Below are 14,620 nucleotides of genomic sequence, written 5' to 3' on the forward strand. Positions count from 1 at the left end.
ACTTCACGTATACATTTTTGCCAGCGTGTCTCTAGCTACATATTGGAGAAATGTAAATACACGGTAGAGTAGAGTTGACTTAGCGTTTCAGCTGAAATATTTTGTTGCCCGAGGTGGAGATTTAGGGGAGCGAAAAAGGAACCTTGTGATTTGTACATTGCTTGGAGATTACTTATTCTCATTGTACCTATAACCTCCAGCGGATGTTAAATTAGAATGGAATGCATTTGTATTGCTATGGAAAACTGAGGGGGCACATGCCCCTTCAGCATAAGAGTCTGAAGCCAGAAAGAATATTTATAAGTATTGGTAAGCTTTGCTTCTCCAGATACAGCAAGCTATAAATGAAATGTAATACGGTTTAATTCTCCTGGATTCTGCCCGTGTTACATCCTAAAAATAACAATCAGATCAGCTTGACCTGGTTCTCTCCCAAACTTCTTTGGATAAAAATATTTCTTTACCAACACTCGCAAGATTCGGCTGGCATCTTGGCTATTTTTAGCAGTTATGTAAGCAAACATCTTGAACTTTTCTTCGACGTCGACAAGTCAGAGCTAAAGCGGGTTGATTATTTATAAAGAAGTGGAAAAGGCAACATTCTGGTACGTCCTTTGAGTTGAGTATGTGTCTCTCTTCATTCTGAGGTCAAACTGTTTGGCCTTCCAAAGCGAAGACAATTTTTTTTTTTATTCCTCCCCGTATAAAAGCGTTAGTGCATCTTAAACAGTCTTGTGTTTTGGACAGCTGTGTGGCTTATGTAAGCCTTGGAAATATGTGCACAGCATATACTGTATGTGTGAGCAAGTGAGAGTGTAAAGAATACTAATCACATCCTGTTGCTTCTTCTTTCTTCTCCCACACACATTAAAAAAAAACAAAAAACAAAAAAAACCCACTGAAAAAATGTGCAGTTTCACTCCTGGGCCAAAGTCAGGCGTGGAAATGTATGAGTCAGGGTACGTTTAGATTTTTTTCTTATGTGTGAGATATAGTGCCGTACGTTTTATCGTCCTAAATTCTCATGCATACTGAGAAGTGCGGATATTGCCAAGGTCACATTGATCAACATGTCACCACAGTGCTGTACTTGAGAGTGTTTTGCAATTTAATAAGAGCAGTCTTGTTCACCTACTTAGGGGCACACCTCTCAAAAGCACGGTACAAGAAAGAGAGTAATATGTGTGTTCACATACATGAGCGCTAACCTTTGTGTTCCCCCTGTGTCCTCTCTCTGATTCAGTGGCACATGAACTGAATAATCAATGTCTGACAACATAGCATTTGTCTTTTCATATCTCAGGGTGTGCTCTCCATCACTCCTCTTGGCTGACAGAGTACAGCATTTCTGTAGAACAACAGCTGTAGTCTGGGGTGATGCTCATTGCTGTCCAGTGTGTGCGTGCACGCTCGTGCACTCACACACACACACACACACACACTCGCTCAAAACACCAAAAATTCAATAAAAATCAATAATGCTAGGCTTTCAAATTCTCAGGACACACAAATTATAAAGTATTTTCAGTGGCGTCTCAATGTGAGACGCCTCGAGTGATGAGCTCTGCACTCTGACCTCTGCTCATCCACCTCTGAGAGATTTTGACTTGTGTGCTACTTTTATCGCTTTAGGAAGAACCTGAACAAACGTCATTTCTCACTATGGCTCATTTGCTTCTCAGCTACGTCTATATTCTAGATCTTGAGACGGCTTCATTTGACAGGCTTGGCAATGTTCTGCGGGGTGTTATTGTAATAATTGCAGAGCTTTGACAGCTGCAGTCGTTGAACTGTCTTCCACCACCACTTCTTGGCACATCTCATCAAACTCAGGTGCAAAGGAGATATTTAGCAGTATGTACAGTACGTTCGTATGGACGAGTGTGTGGGTGGTATGTACAATAGGTTGCTAATGTACAGATGAAGAAATGGACTTCCACTGAACGTACAGAGAGATACAGACGATTATATGGTTTAGAGGCAGCAGATATGAGAAGAATGAGTTTAATGACAAAACAGCAGCAGAGGCAGAAATCTCAGGAGGTCGAGGTGTTGCTCTGAGAACGCCTCTGTCCATCTCTTGGTTTGTGAGATGAAGAGGAAGATTTGTCATACTATTTGATCAGCTCTTCCCCTTATCTTCTTTCTTGACTTAAGTTGCTGACCCTCACTCTTGCCACAGATAGAGATGTGTGTGTAGATTTAACATGCCTCACTGAGTGGGCAGGCTGGTATGTGTAAGGTGAAAGGAGGGGTAGAAAGCCACTCAGGCTCTTGCTTTGATGTTTGAAGGCGTGTACGTGGTGTGTGTGCGTGTGTGTGTGTGTGTAGGTGAGTGAGAGAGAATATCAAACAGCCACCTGCATGTGAGTGACTAGATAAACACCCTAGTAAGTTTATATAGATGTTTGACTCCATGTGAGAGTTGAATTCATTGATGATGTATATGTCTGTGTGTGTGTGTGTGTGTGTGCGTGCGCGTTGCGCGCATGTGTGTTTAAGACCATGGTACTTATTCAATGTGCCTTCATTCATCATACTGACATTCTGGTTTGTAACACCAATCTGACCATTCAAATTACTCTAACCCCAAAACTCAAATCAGCAATATGATGGCTGAGCTAAACATTAAATGTTATGGATCACATTGTACTTTCCTACACGGACTGACGATGGACATTGATTTCAAATGCATGAGTTAAGAATCGTCATATAATGATGGGCAGTTGAAAGACTGGTTGATCTTTTAAAGCAAGGTGATGTTCACTCTGAACTATATTTGGTTTGAGTTAAAATGCAACTTAATTAATACCGTAGTCCTAAAATCATTTAGGGTTAAAGAGAGAAATTTAATAAGCAAGACAGATGTGTGTACAATGTACACAGTTTGAAAAAGGACAATAACTCCAGTGCAATGGTGACCTAGTTTTGTAAGCCGTTATCGCGTCTGTTTTGACATGCACTATGTCTGTTGTCTTGTGGAATGTAAGCTGGCCAACTGAGTAATGAAACAATTTACTACTGATATTGAAACAGTCGGCTGTCATCCACTGAATCTCTATCAGTGACACACCACAGAGGAATTGTGGGAACCATGCAGCGTATCTAAAAACTGTAAACGCTCCTATTTTCTTTTCCTCTCTGTTTTAATGTCAGGGTAACTGCTCTAAAATGTCTCCATTCCTAAGTCCACACACACTGATAACTTGCAACCTGTTTGAAATCACTACAGTATCTGTCTTTCCTGATGCCTTGTGGGATTGTGGTTGTGCTGTGTGGCTTTTTTTTTTTTTTTTTGTGAGATTGTGTGATGACTGACTTTCCTGTTACTGTTGTCTGTTTCCAGAAGTCTCACAGTTCAGCGCATTTTAGGTCTCTCTGTGCTTTAGTCTGCCAGCTTCAGCTGATCAAGGGTGTGATAATCAGCTGATGAGGTGCGTTACAGTGGTAAGAAATTTCAAACGCGCTGTGCTTTGGGCCTTGGGGTTGGAAGGCACTATTCTAATCATTGGCTAATACCAATGTCCTTCATCTTTTCAAAAGTCATTTATCAGGATCCAAACCAGACTTTTGCCTGAAACCCCGATTACCCTTTCTGGAATAATTAAAAATTTATTTGATTATTTCACCTTGTTACATTCATCTTACTTTTAAAGCTTGGATCATTAAATACAGTCCTTCATTCTCTGCCCCGTACCTTAATAGTCTCTCTTGTGAAGTTACCCTCTTTCTCTAATTTGACTTCATCCTTGGGTGATTTTGAACTAACCACCAATCTGTGGAGGCTTATCCTTTTGTGTGATTTCGTGCTGTCTTCCAATCTAAAGAATTTGTCACATTTTGATTTGACATTCAAAGTAACCTTTAGTTATATGTTATGGGCTTGGAGTGATGGAAAAAATTGTAATGTTTGGAGAGGTAGAGGCTGTTTGTTTGGATGCCAAAAGTGACCTTTTGTGGATGTGTCCTTTTTTTTTTTTTTTTTTTTTCTTTCAGAAGACCCAGGACATACACGGATTGGAGCTTTTCCCACTGACACAAAACGATGCTGTAACATTACGGAGAGGCTCAGAGATCCAGCATGACTGATTCTCCCATCAGGGGATTGGGGGGGAGGGGGGAGGGGGGGGGGTTGAGAATAAAAGGCTCCAGCGGAACAGTGGAGAGAGTGTATCTGGGCTAACATTTAAAGCCTGTGTCCACAGACGCTTCACCTGTTTCCCTCCTATGGATGTCTTTTGGGTTCATAGATTTTTTTTTCTTCCATAGTATTGGAAAAACATTTTAAATATCTAATGCATCAGCAGAAGTGCTTGCCCTGTAGATAAAGCCGAATTCACTTTAACCATTTTTATCTATAATCTTTGTTTGCTGTTCAGGATGAGCGTACCATTCTTTCAAATGGTATTATATCTGCAATTTCTATGTGCGATTTCTCCTTTTCCGCCACCTATACGGGGTGTCCTTATCGCCGCAGCCAGAGATGACGAGACTAAGACCACCCTCAGCGTGGCACTCGTGTTGAGCAGCGAGTGATGGAGACAGATTGGGAACATCAATCAACCTGTCAGACGCTGTCTCTGCTTTGTGCTTTTCACCCTCAAGGCCACGTTCACCCTGGGCCGGTCTACAGCCCTGAACTCACACTGCTCTGATGATCTGATTTCCTTCTTTGTGTAATGGTGTGTGTGGTTGCGCGTTTACATGTAGGGATGTCAATGTGTATGTGAAAAAGACATGTAGAGAGAGACACAGACAGAGAGAAACAAAGGGAGAGAGAAAGAGAGAGAAGGAGAAAGAGAGAGAGAGAGATGACCCAGACCGTTTCAGAAGTGCACGTACGCGTTTATTTGTGTGGTTCATGTGGTTAATTGACCCTTGAAAGAAAAGGGAGAGTTCACTGAGAGAGCTCAACTGCTGACTCATTGTGCATGTGTGAGTGTGTATTGTGTGGGAGTGTTTATGTGTCTGTGTGTTTGTGTTTATGTGACACACATGTAGAGGGGGAGTGTAAATAGGGATGTGTCAGAGTTGCGGCGGTAGGTGTAGAAAACGTTGGAAGATAGAAACTGAGGTAAAGGGGGGGGAACGATAGCTTCCAGGGTTTGGCTCAGATCCCACTCAGTTATGCAGCCGAATGCGTCCGTCCTCGCTCTCGCATAAGCACAATGCACATCTGAGTTGTTTTCATCGGCCCCTCGGGCCACATTCGTTACTATGCTCACATTCCCCTGCATCTCAACTGCCTCAGCACAAACACAGCCAGACACATTTGCCCTTACCACGGCTTAGACCGAGTTTAAAGACCGCGGCAGTGACTTGTCCGACCAGGCTTCACTTTGCTTCGTTGAGATTAGTCATGAGCACATTAAAGGAAGTGCTGTTTACTGTCCTGCAAAGCTCAAGCGTAAGATCTAAAGGTTACTGCGTGTTTGTGTGTTTTTTTTTTGGTTTTTTTTTTCAGTGATGCCGATGAGTGGTTGTTTGAGCTCTAGCGGTGAGTAAGCCGTCTTCAGTGGTCTTCCTGACGGAGGTCCTTGGCCTGTCGTGTTTTATTCTGGATGTTTCAGGAATTTGGCATATTTTGTTTGAAAAAAAACAAAACAAACAAAAACCTAAAGATTTGGAGAAGTTACCAGTTACCATCACTGAGGGAGAGGTGGGAGAAGAAGGACCAAATGACCTCTCCAGTAAACCCAGCCAGTCGTGTTCTCCTGGCTATGGATAGCATGTGGCACATCTGGGATTTGAACTATATATCCTAGGATGCATCTCTTGACTGTTACAAGACTGTTAGACCACAGTGCCTTAACTGGATGCACACTTGGGATCACAAAAAAAAGAAAAAAAAAAAGAAAACCCTGACATTTTGTGAATTTTATGAGACCATAATAATGACATATTTAGAAGAAATCCTCCTGTTGAGTAGAAAATGTTCCTTGTATGTTGAGATCAATATGGGTGTGAGATGTGAAATTCCCCAAGCTACCTTTCACACTGACACAACAGACCACAGTCACAGTCGCCTCTGTGTGCGTGTGTGTGTATAGGTCTGTGTGTGTGTGTGTGTGACTGAGGGACTTTGTGTGTAGACCAGTCTCCTCCGCCTTGGCTTGAGGCCAGCCCTATCCTTTGCTCACATGTGAAACCTAGTCCTTAACTGAAGGAATCTGCTTACTCAGTCTCCCCTGCCAAGTGTACCATTCTCTGCTTCTCCCCCCTGTCCTCCCCCATGAGAGATACAGACACGCTGCTCCATTGATTTCTGTCACCAACCCTCTACCTGTGGGGACACAACTGACAACCCCTGCCAGGTATCACGGGTTTTGTTATATTTATATGTTGTAAATGTATGAAGGCAGGAGGTAAGTCTGTGGTAAGTGCCCTTCACTGAAGCTCAAGGTCAGAGGGAGCACAGGTCAGGAGACAGAGGAAGTGAGAGGAACATGGTGTATTTGCGGGTGAAAGAAAAGTGTAGATGTCTCTCTCCTCCTCTGTCTCTGTGACTAATTGTTGCGGTAGTGAATTTCTGTTTCCTTTCATCTGGGCTCCAAGGACCAGCAGGCAGATTCTGAGCTATCCTCAGACGTCCTTGGGACAAAAAAAAAAAAGTGCTCCCACGTTCGGACACCTAATCACTGGGTTTTGACTGACAGAGTGTGTCTAAGAGCTTAAGTACCGTTAAAAAGGAAAAAAAGAAACTCATAATAATCCTTTTATTAAGTAGCACATAAATTAAAATCCCAGCATGTCTTCCCTCGTGGAGAGATGAAGAGGCACTTTCAGACAGGAGATATTTGGCCCCTATTGGAGTTTCATTAATGTTTTGTTTATTTTTGTAAACACTTCATTGTTTGTCTCTCTCTCTCTCTCTATGTATTAATTTGCAGCAGTGGTAGAATATGGTATGCTCTGTACGGGCTGAAACCATGTGTACGTTGCCGACAGTCAGTTTTGGAAAAAAGAGCCAAAAAAAAATCATGATTAAGTAGCTTTTCTTTGGACATTTTTTCACTTGCTGGAACAGAGCAACACCTTGGGCCTCATTCACCAATATCTTCCTAAGTTTTTTCTTAAATTTGTTCTTGAGAGAGCTCCTAAGAAAAAGTCTACGTCAGATTCATGACGTGTTCTTAAACCACAGAATTGTTCGCATCTTTGTTCTTATGATGATGAATCCCATTGTCTTCATAAATGGAAAGCGCATGCCAGTTGTTCCTAATTAGCATAGGTAAACTGTAACAACCTCGCCTCCTCCCTCGCCGGTTTCAGCCATTCCGCGCTCAGCGTCGCCGGTTTACTAATCACCGGTCTGATCACTCCTCCTTCTGCACACCTGCCCTCACTTTAGTTCCCGCTGATGCCTTTCAATATTTAGACCCCTCTGCTGGATCAGTCAGTACGAAGTCTACACCGTCCATGTGTTTTCTGAGCCGTCTCGTGTTTCGTGTATTCTGTTCTTTGTTCCATACTCTTGTTTGGCTGCCTGTTAACCTATTTTTGTCACTCATTCTTCGGACCCCTGGTAACCCTGTTTGTGTTTGAGCCTGTTCATGTTTATTTACTTGCAATTAAAAAACTTCTGTTCACTGCACTTGTGTCCAGCACCGTGGTTCTTCCTGACATAAACGCCCGGCCAATCCCTGTTAAAGGGCATGAGACTTTGGGGCCGTGTGCACTCACAGAAATCTATGGAAGCCCGTTTCGGCCAGATTAGAAAAAAAAAAGTTTGCTGAATTCCGACTTTATTTCTCACAATTCTGACTTTTTGTCTACTTGCAATACTGACTCTATTTCTCGAAATTCTGAGTTCTCTTCTAACAACCAACAAGTAGCTTGAGCCATCACTTCTGCTCCTGCCTTAATGGTTCAATGCAATCTGCGCACGGTAGCTGACAGGAGGGAAGGCTACAATGGCTATGTCTGCTCTGTCCAAGCTGACTGATTCTCACACACCTGGTTTCAGATGGGATAACCCATAAGTAATGCATGTAAAAACTACTGCTCACTTATCACAGTCTCCATCAGCTGTTATATTCTAATATTGCTCTTTCTGTTTATTCATACAAAAGTATGAATAAATATGCACTGCATTCTTGAGCGTTAGTGTAGTGTTTATTTATTTTCAAAAGACCATAATGCTTTGTAAAGCAATGAAAATAATTATTAAAAAATATTAGAAATGATAGGAACATTATTGTAATTTAAATCCTATAATATTATGCAACTGTGGAATTGAAGAAAACGCAATAAACAGTTTTTTGCACAAAAACGTGTCAGCATGCAAATGTGTGTGAGTATTCTCTTGAGTGTGCGTAGATTCTGTTACTTAAGAACAAATCCCAAATAAGAAAACATTGGCGAATGTCACAAAACTGTGTAAGTGGGTCTTAAGAACAAATTTCTTCTTAAGAACGGTTGGTGAATGAGGCCCCTTGTTCTTGGTTTGCTGAGATCATCTCTGTGTTTCTGTATTGATATTTTTTTTTCTCCTTAAATGGAAATGATCAATCAAAAAAACAAGTCAGTGCTTGAAAGTGATGGGAGTTGTTGCATCGCTCCAGCTGTTCAGGCAGCACAAAATGTAATTTAAAAAAAACAACAAAAAACTAATACAAAAAAAAAAAACAGAAATAGAAGGTGTTTACTTGCTTTTTACTGTTAGGTCTATGTAGACTCACTCGTGTTCTGATATAGACATCTAAAAAATTCAAAGAGGAGGTTGTTTTGGATTAGCTCAGAGGCTTCAGAAATCTTTTAAATTTGCTCATAAAATCAAGCTTTCACTGTGTGAATTGTTTCTTTGAATTATCACAGAGATGCCTAAAACCCAAATTTATTAAGCAATAGATCCACAGTATCTTACTTTTAGGAAGAAAATAAGCAGGCAGCTCTGCGTAGCTAACAATCTTACTCCTTGCTGAAATCCTACACTTAGCCTTATTGTTTAGCGCTTGTGGTGTGAAGCTTTCAGGTCAAATTAGTGCGATTCGGTGCTTTTCCTGCTCTGTAAGTGTTTGATAATTCCAGAGACAATAAGAGGTCCAACTCAAGGGGTCACTTTTGAACTTTAAAATGTTTGTCTTGAATATGTAAAAGCTCTTTCCAAAAAAAAAAAAAAAGGACGGTAATTTCCGCTCCTGAGGGCGTCTCTCCCTCTGCTCCTGACTGAGATTTTTTCGTGTGGTTCTTCTGGGTGGAAGATTCAATACGTTCTGATTTTTTCCCCCTTTTTTCCCTTCTTTCAATTTATCTGTACAGCCCGTCTCCTTAGTGAGTCTCTCTTGCTCTATCAGTTTTTAATAATCTCACTTTTTAATAATCTTCCTCTTTTTTAATGAGCAAAGATATTTACACGAGGGGAAAGCAACTGGGGCAATTTGTATTTTCACATCATACCAGAAAAAGCCTCCTCCTGTCTCTGCAACGTGGGGAATATGCACCCCCCCCCCCCCCCCCCCCCCCCGCCATTTTGATTCCTTAGTTTGGTTGAGCGAGCCACCTGAGATCGCTGTGTATGGAGAGAGTGAAGCCACTGGAGATGCAAGCTCCAGACTGCAGAGCTCTGCTTTTGATGGGCTTAATGATGAGAGTGTGCCCCCCCCCATCATTTTGTCAGAGCTTGTGCCACGATGTAAGAGTCGGAAGTAAAGAGAGAGAGAGAGAGAAAGAGTGAAAGAGACAGAGGGAATGAGGGTAGGGTAAGGGAGAAAGATGAAGGAGAAGAGGGTTTGAATAGCTGAAAGAGAAACAGGAATCAGAGAATGTGCGTGGAAGGAAAGGTGAAAATGCACATGGTAGACGGTAGGCAGATGATAGGACTTGAGGGAAAGGGAAAAAAAAATTAGGAGGGGGGGAGGGTGGATGAATAGAAATGAATAGGTAATGAAGGTGAAGCAGGATGAAAAAGCAAAGAGGAGATTGCAAACACTGAACACTGAGTATCAATGATATTTTTGTTCATGCATTCTTTGATGCTTTATGGAGATATACATACCTATAGTTCAGTCCAAAAGTTCAAAAATGTTCCAATTTTGTTCTCTGCCGGCACAGGGAAGCTTGACTTTGTGGTGAGTATAACTTCATGAAGAAGAAACTTTCTTTTCAAATAACTCCAATGCCTATAAAGCGATAGAAAACCACTGCAATGTACACTTTAAAGTTTCTTCACACTTCTTTAAAGATTCACAGAAGATCCACAGTCTCGTTGTGATTTCTCTGTGAAAAAAAAATGTATTAAACTCTGACTTTTTAATGACTAGGCTAAAACTTCACCCTCCGTATTTCTTGCCTGGCTAGTTAAACAGGAGTGAACTGAAGCTGAGTTTGGAGTTTTAGGAGGTTAGATGGGGAAGTTATGCCCTTTGTTCTGCTTGCATTTCTTACCTTTGACTGTACACGATTCTAGAAAAAAATGACTAACATGGTCTGTGTAGTAGTAAACACTTCTTGAACTCTGGCACATATAAAGAAACCAAACAAATCGTTTGAGGTGTTTCAATAGAAGGACTGATGTAACTGGTCTATGAGAGAACTCTGTTTTCCTGAACTTATAACCACAAATAGATGTTAAGACAGAATGACAGTTACATTTACCTATGACCATTTGATTTTTTACCTCATCCAGACCATGTATTCAGGGAAAAACCCGAAAAAGGGGGCAGTTTGGATAGTATTGTTAATAACCCTGATGAACATTCCAGAAGTCCCTTCCTAGGCCCTGTGGAGCTGAAGGCATAATCGTCATCTTCATCATGATCTCCTCATTTGGCGAGGAACACATGGCTCATTTAGTATACTGGCCGTTCTTAAGCCTTACTTGCTAAATTATGCAGATAATGGCTGTCCATGGGTGACCGTACCAGCAGCCTGTCAGGGTGAGGCAGGGGCATATGGCCTCCTCAGAGATCCAGGCACAGGAACCATGACACCCTCCACCATATGTGCAGCAGGACAACTAACTCATCCCTGGGATTTTAGGAAATTCTCTCTCTCTCTCTCTCTTTCTGTCTCTTTTTCTCTTTCTGTCTGTCTGTCTGTCTCTACTCTCTCTCTCTCTCTCTCTCGCTGTCTGTCTGTCTCTCTTTCTCTCTCATTTTTCACATACATTTCTGCTTTTGGCTTCCTCAAGTGATTCAGTGTCAGTCCCCACATAGTTTTTCACACACATCTTTTCACATCACTCCATACTTACAGCGACCAGGTGCTTGAACTCTCACCTGCAAGCTGTTCGTCTTTCTCTGTCTCTCTGTCTCTCTGTCTCTGTCTCTCTCTCTCTCTCTCTTTAACACTCTTGCTCCAGTTGCCATTTGAGATTTCAGTTTTTTTCACAACCTGTCCATCTGTAGGGTAGTGTATTCTTGTCTCCTAGATTCGTTGGACTGCAGCCCAATGTTGGAGGGACAGCTGGGTGCTTTGGCTGCCAAGACTATGCCAAGTCTCCATGGTAGTTGGTATTGGGGTCGCGTTTCTAAAGGTTGATGGAGGACCCAGGGCAAGGAACCCATTTTTTTTTTTCACTAGGTTTCAGGGAACATAGACAGGCTCCTTGGCTACAGAATTAAACTGCAGAGACTGATTTTCCTTCCACAGCAACACATCACTGACAACACCAAATGAAAAAAAAAAAGAGAAAGAAAAAAAAAAGAACAAAAAAAAAAAAAACAAACCAGAAGGGGTGAACTCAGGCAAAAGAGCCTTCCAAGATTGATTTTAATTGGGTGTGGGTTGACTGAACGCTCTTCTTTGCTGGGCTTAGATGGTTAAAGAAAAACTTGCTTCACCTCTCTCCTATGTCCTGAGGAGCACGTTGATGAAAATAGATGATGTAATAACGTGAAAACCAGAGTGTGTGCTTGTCTGGAATAACAGGGCCACCATTATTTGTCCTGTTTTTTTCTTTTATCCTCCATCTCTACCCCCGAGGAATGTCAATTTATACAGTAAACCGCCTTACACTCAAAATAGATGGAAATGAGACATTTGATCCTCCATTTAAGCAATAAACTAACATGGCGTGGTATAATGCTTGATTCCTCACTTTCATAGCTAAGCAGTTGCCAGTTTGGTGTATTAAGTTAATCTGACAGCACTTATTATCTCACTTTGCAGTGTATGACATGCAGTAGTTGTTAATGGCTGGTTTGCGATTGGTGAAACTAACCATGATTGTTGATGCTGTTTTCTTTCCTCTTTGTAAGTGCCTGGAGGATGAGTAGCGTGGCGATGCATACCTGGTACACACTGGTTGGCTTAGACTGAGGGAAGAGTTTTTAAAGGGCATGAAAGAATGAGCAGAGGGGTTTTTTGTTTTTTTTTTGGGAATGTGGGACAGAAAATATTAACATACTGCCACGGTCCTTCTGGAGTGGTATCATTATTTCTCTGGTTCTGTGTTTCTTCTTGCTCTGTATTTGATGTAAAGATAATGTTTGGGTGATGAGCAGTTTAAGGCTATTGCGTACGAGCCCCAAGCTGTGCCACTCCTGAGGGTGGTAATTGCTGAATTTACACAGAGGATTTTTTTTGACCCAGACCGACAGTATGAAGCTTAGTTTGATCTTTTTGTTGCAAATGTTTGCACCTTAAACTTTGTAAGCTCGTCCGCTCGGATTTCTGCTGGGAAATCCAAGTCCTCAGTGTCTTATGTCCTCTGTGAATATCGCTGTTAAATGTCACTGAATATCACTGTTATCCACTTTCTCCAACAACACGGAGCTTATTTATGCTCTCTTGCTCTTGTGCACAGAGGGGCCTGAAGGTGTGGCTCTGTAACTATCAGAACCTTATGCAATAAATAAAATTTAAACGTGTTCGTCTGATGGCATCCATTGTGTATTTTATTATGGCTGCTGAATGCCTATGCTGACTTTAACGATATACAGCTATTAGTGTTGACTTTAAACCAGCAAATTCACTGTGTGGCACAGCCGTACATTCTGTCCCAATAAAAAAAAACCCAAACAATACAAAAACAAACTGAAAGCAGAAAAGAGAAAACTGGAGAAGGGAGTCAGAAAGAGTGAGTCATGTTAAAAAAAGAGAGTTAGTCAAACAGACAAAGAAAGAGAGAGATAGAAAGACAGAGAGAGAGAGAAATAGAAAGAGATAGAGAGAGAGAGAGAGAGAGAGAGAGACAAAGGCAGAGAGAGAGAGAGACAGAGGGAGAGAGAGAGAGAGAGAGAGAAAGGCAGAGAGAGAGAGAGACAGAGGGAGATAGAGACAGAGAGAGAGAGAGAGTGGGAAGAAATGAGAGTCAGAGAGTACTAGAGGAGGCTCTGAATGGCCTCAGCTTTAATAGCCTGGCCCTAAATTGCAGCACTCCATGCGATAAGGCAGGTGATTTGGTATTCCTACCATGAGTGTGTTTTTCTGCGTGATGGTGTTATAATGACAGATCAGAGCAAAGGCCTGAAAAGGTCAAAGTCAGTACAAGCTCAATCTGGAGTACTGTCTCCATTCTACTACTAATTAAATGTCAACATCACGGCCAGGAGAGAGAGAGAGAGGGATAGAAAGGGAGAGAGAGGAAGGCAGGAAAACCTGGATCTAAATGTCATTCATTACTACTGCCCGTTTCCCAGAATGACAGGCAGAGGTGCAGAGGTGGTGTGGAGTGATCTAGCAAACGGAGGTGACAGTCATTCCCATTCCTTAGACATGAATAATGCTCCATGTGCTAGAGCAGAGTCAGGAACGTCGCCTCAAACGAATTTGGTTTACTGAAACTATCAGGCAAAACAACTTTCAGTCTCAAACAGCAAAACAAAGTCATCATTGTCGATACAGTTTGAACTAATAGCTAAGTCAGTTTGTTCTTCAGATATTCAGGTCCTATACACATGCTGGTTCTAGACCTGTGTGTCTCCTCAAGACATATCGAAAACGTCTCCTTTTAGATAGAGAAAGCTTTTGAATAATTCATCTTGACCCACTTTTCCCCCCATTAGCTTGATATAGTGCTGGAGCTCAATAGCAGGCAGTTGCTGACAGGTCCTCGAGGTGTGGGAGTTTGCTTTTGAAATAGACTTCTTCTGCTCCTTCTTTTTCACTCAGTCTTTCTCTCTCTCTCTCTCTCTCTCTTTCCCTCTCTCACTCCTTATCTCTATCTCTCTCTTTTTTTTTTTGAAGGATGGTGAAGAGTAAAAATACCACAAGCTTGAGACAGAGAATGAGGGAATGCCTCTCATTTTCTGCTCCTCTGGCAGACAGACAGGATGGTTTTGGATTCATTATCAGGCCTGTGTGTCAGGGGGTCAATAAAACGAATGTTCTCCCTGTCCAGGACATGTACGTGCTCATACACACACATGCACACACACACATACACATGTACACGTACATACAATGCACACCCAGACACAAACATACACAAATACATACACACACATGCACACACGCACACACCACTGGGTAAAGTCAGAGAGAGTGTTAACAGGGGAATAGTAACAGATGAAAAGAGGCTACATTTGCATGAATTACATGTGACATGTACCCACCTTTCAAAACTGCTCCCCCTCCTTCAACATGATATAAATGACATCATACTTGTCAGGTCTGTTTGAATGGGAATGAAAGAACAAGTGTGCATATACTTGAGACATGCGGCAATACTGTTCTG

Source organism: Chanos chanos, chromosome 12, assembly GCF_902362185.1.
Source record: "Chanos chanos chromosome 12, fChaCha1.1, whole genome shotgun sequence".
Lineage (NCBI taxonomy): Eukaryota > Metazoa > Chordata > Actinopteri > Gonorynchiformes > Chanidae > Chanos > Chanos chanos.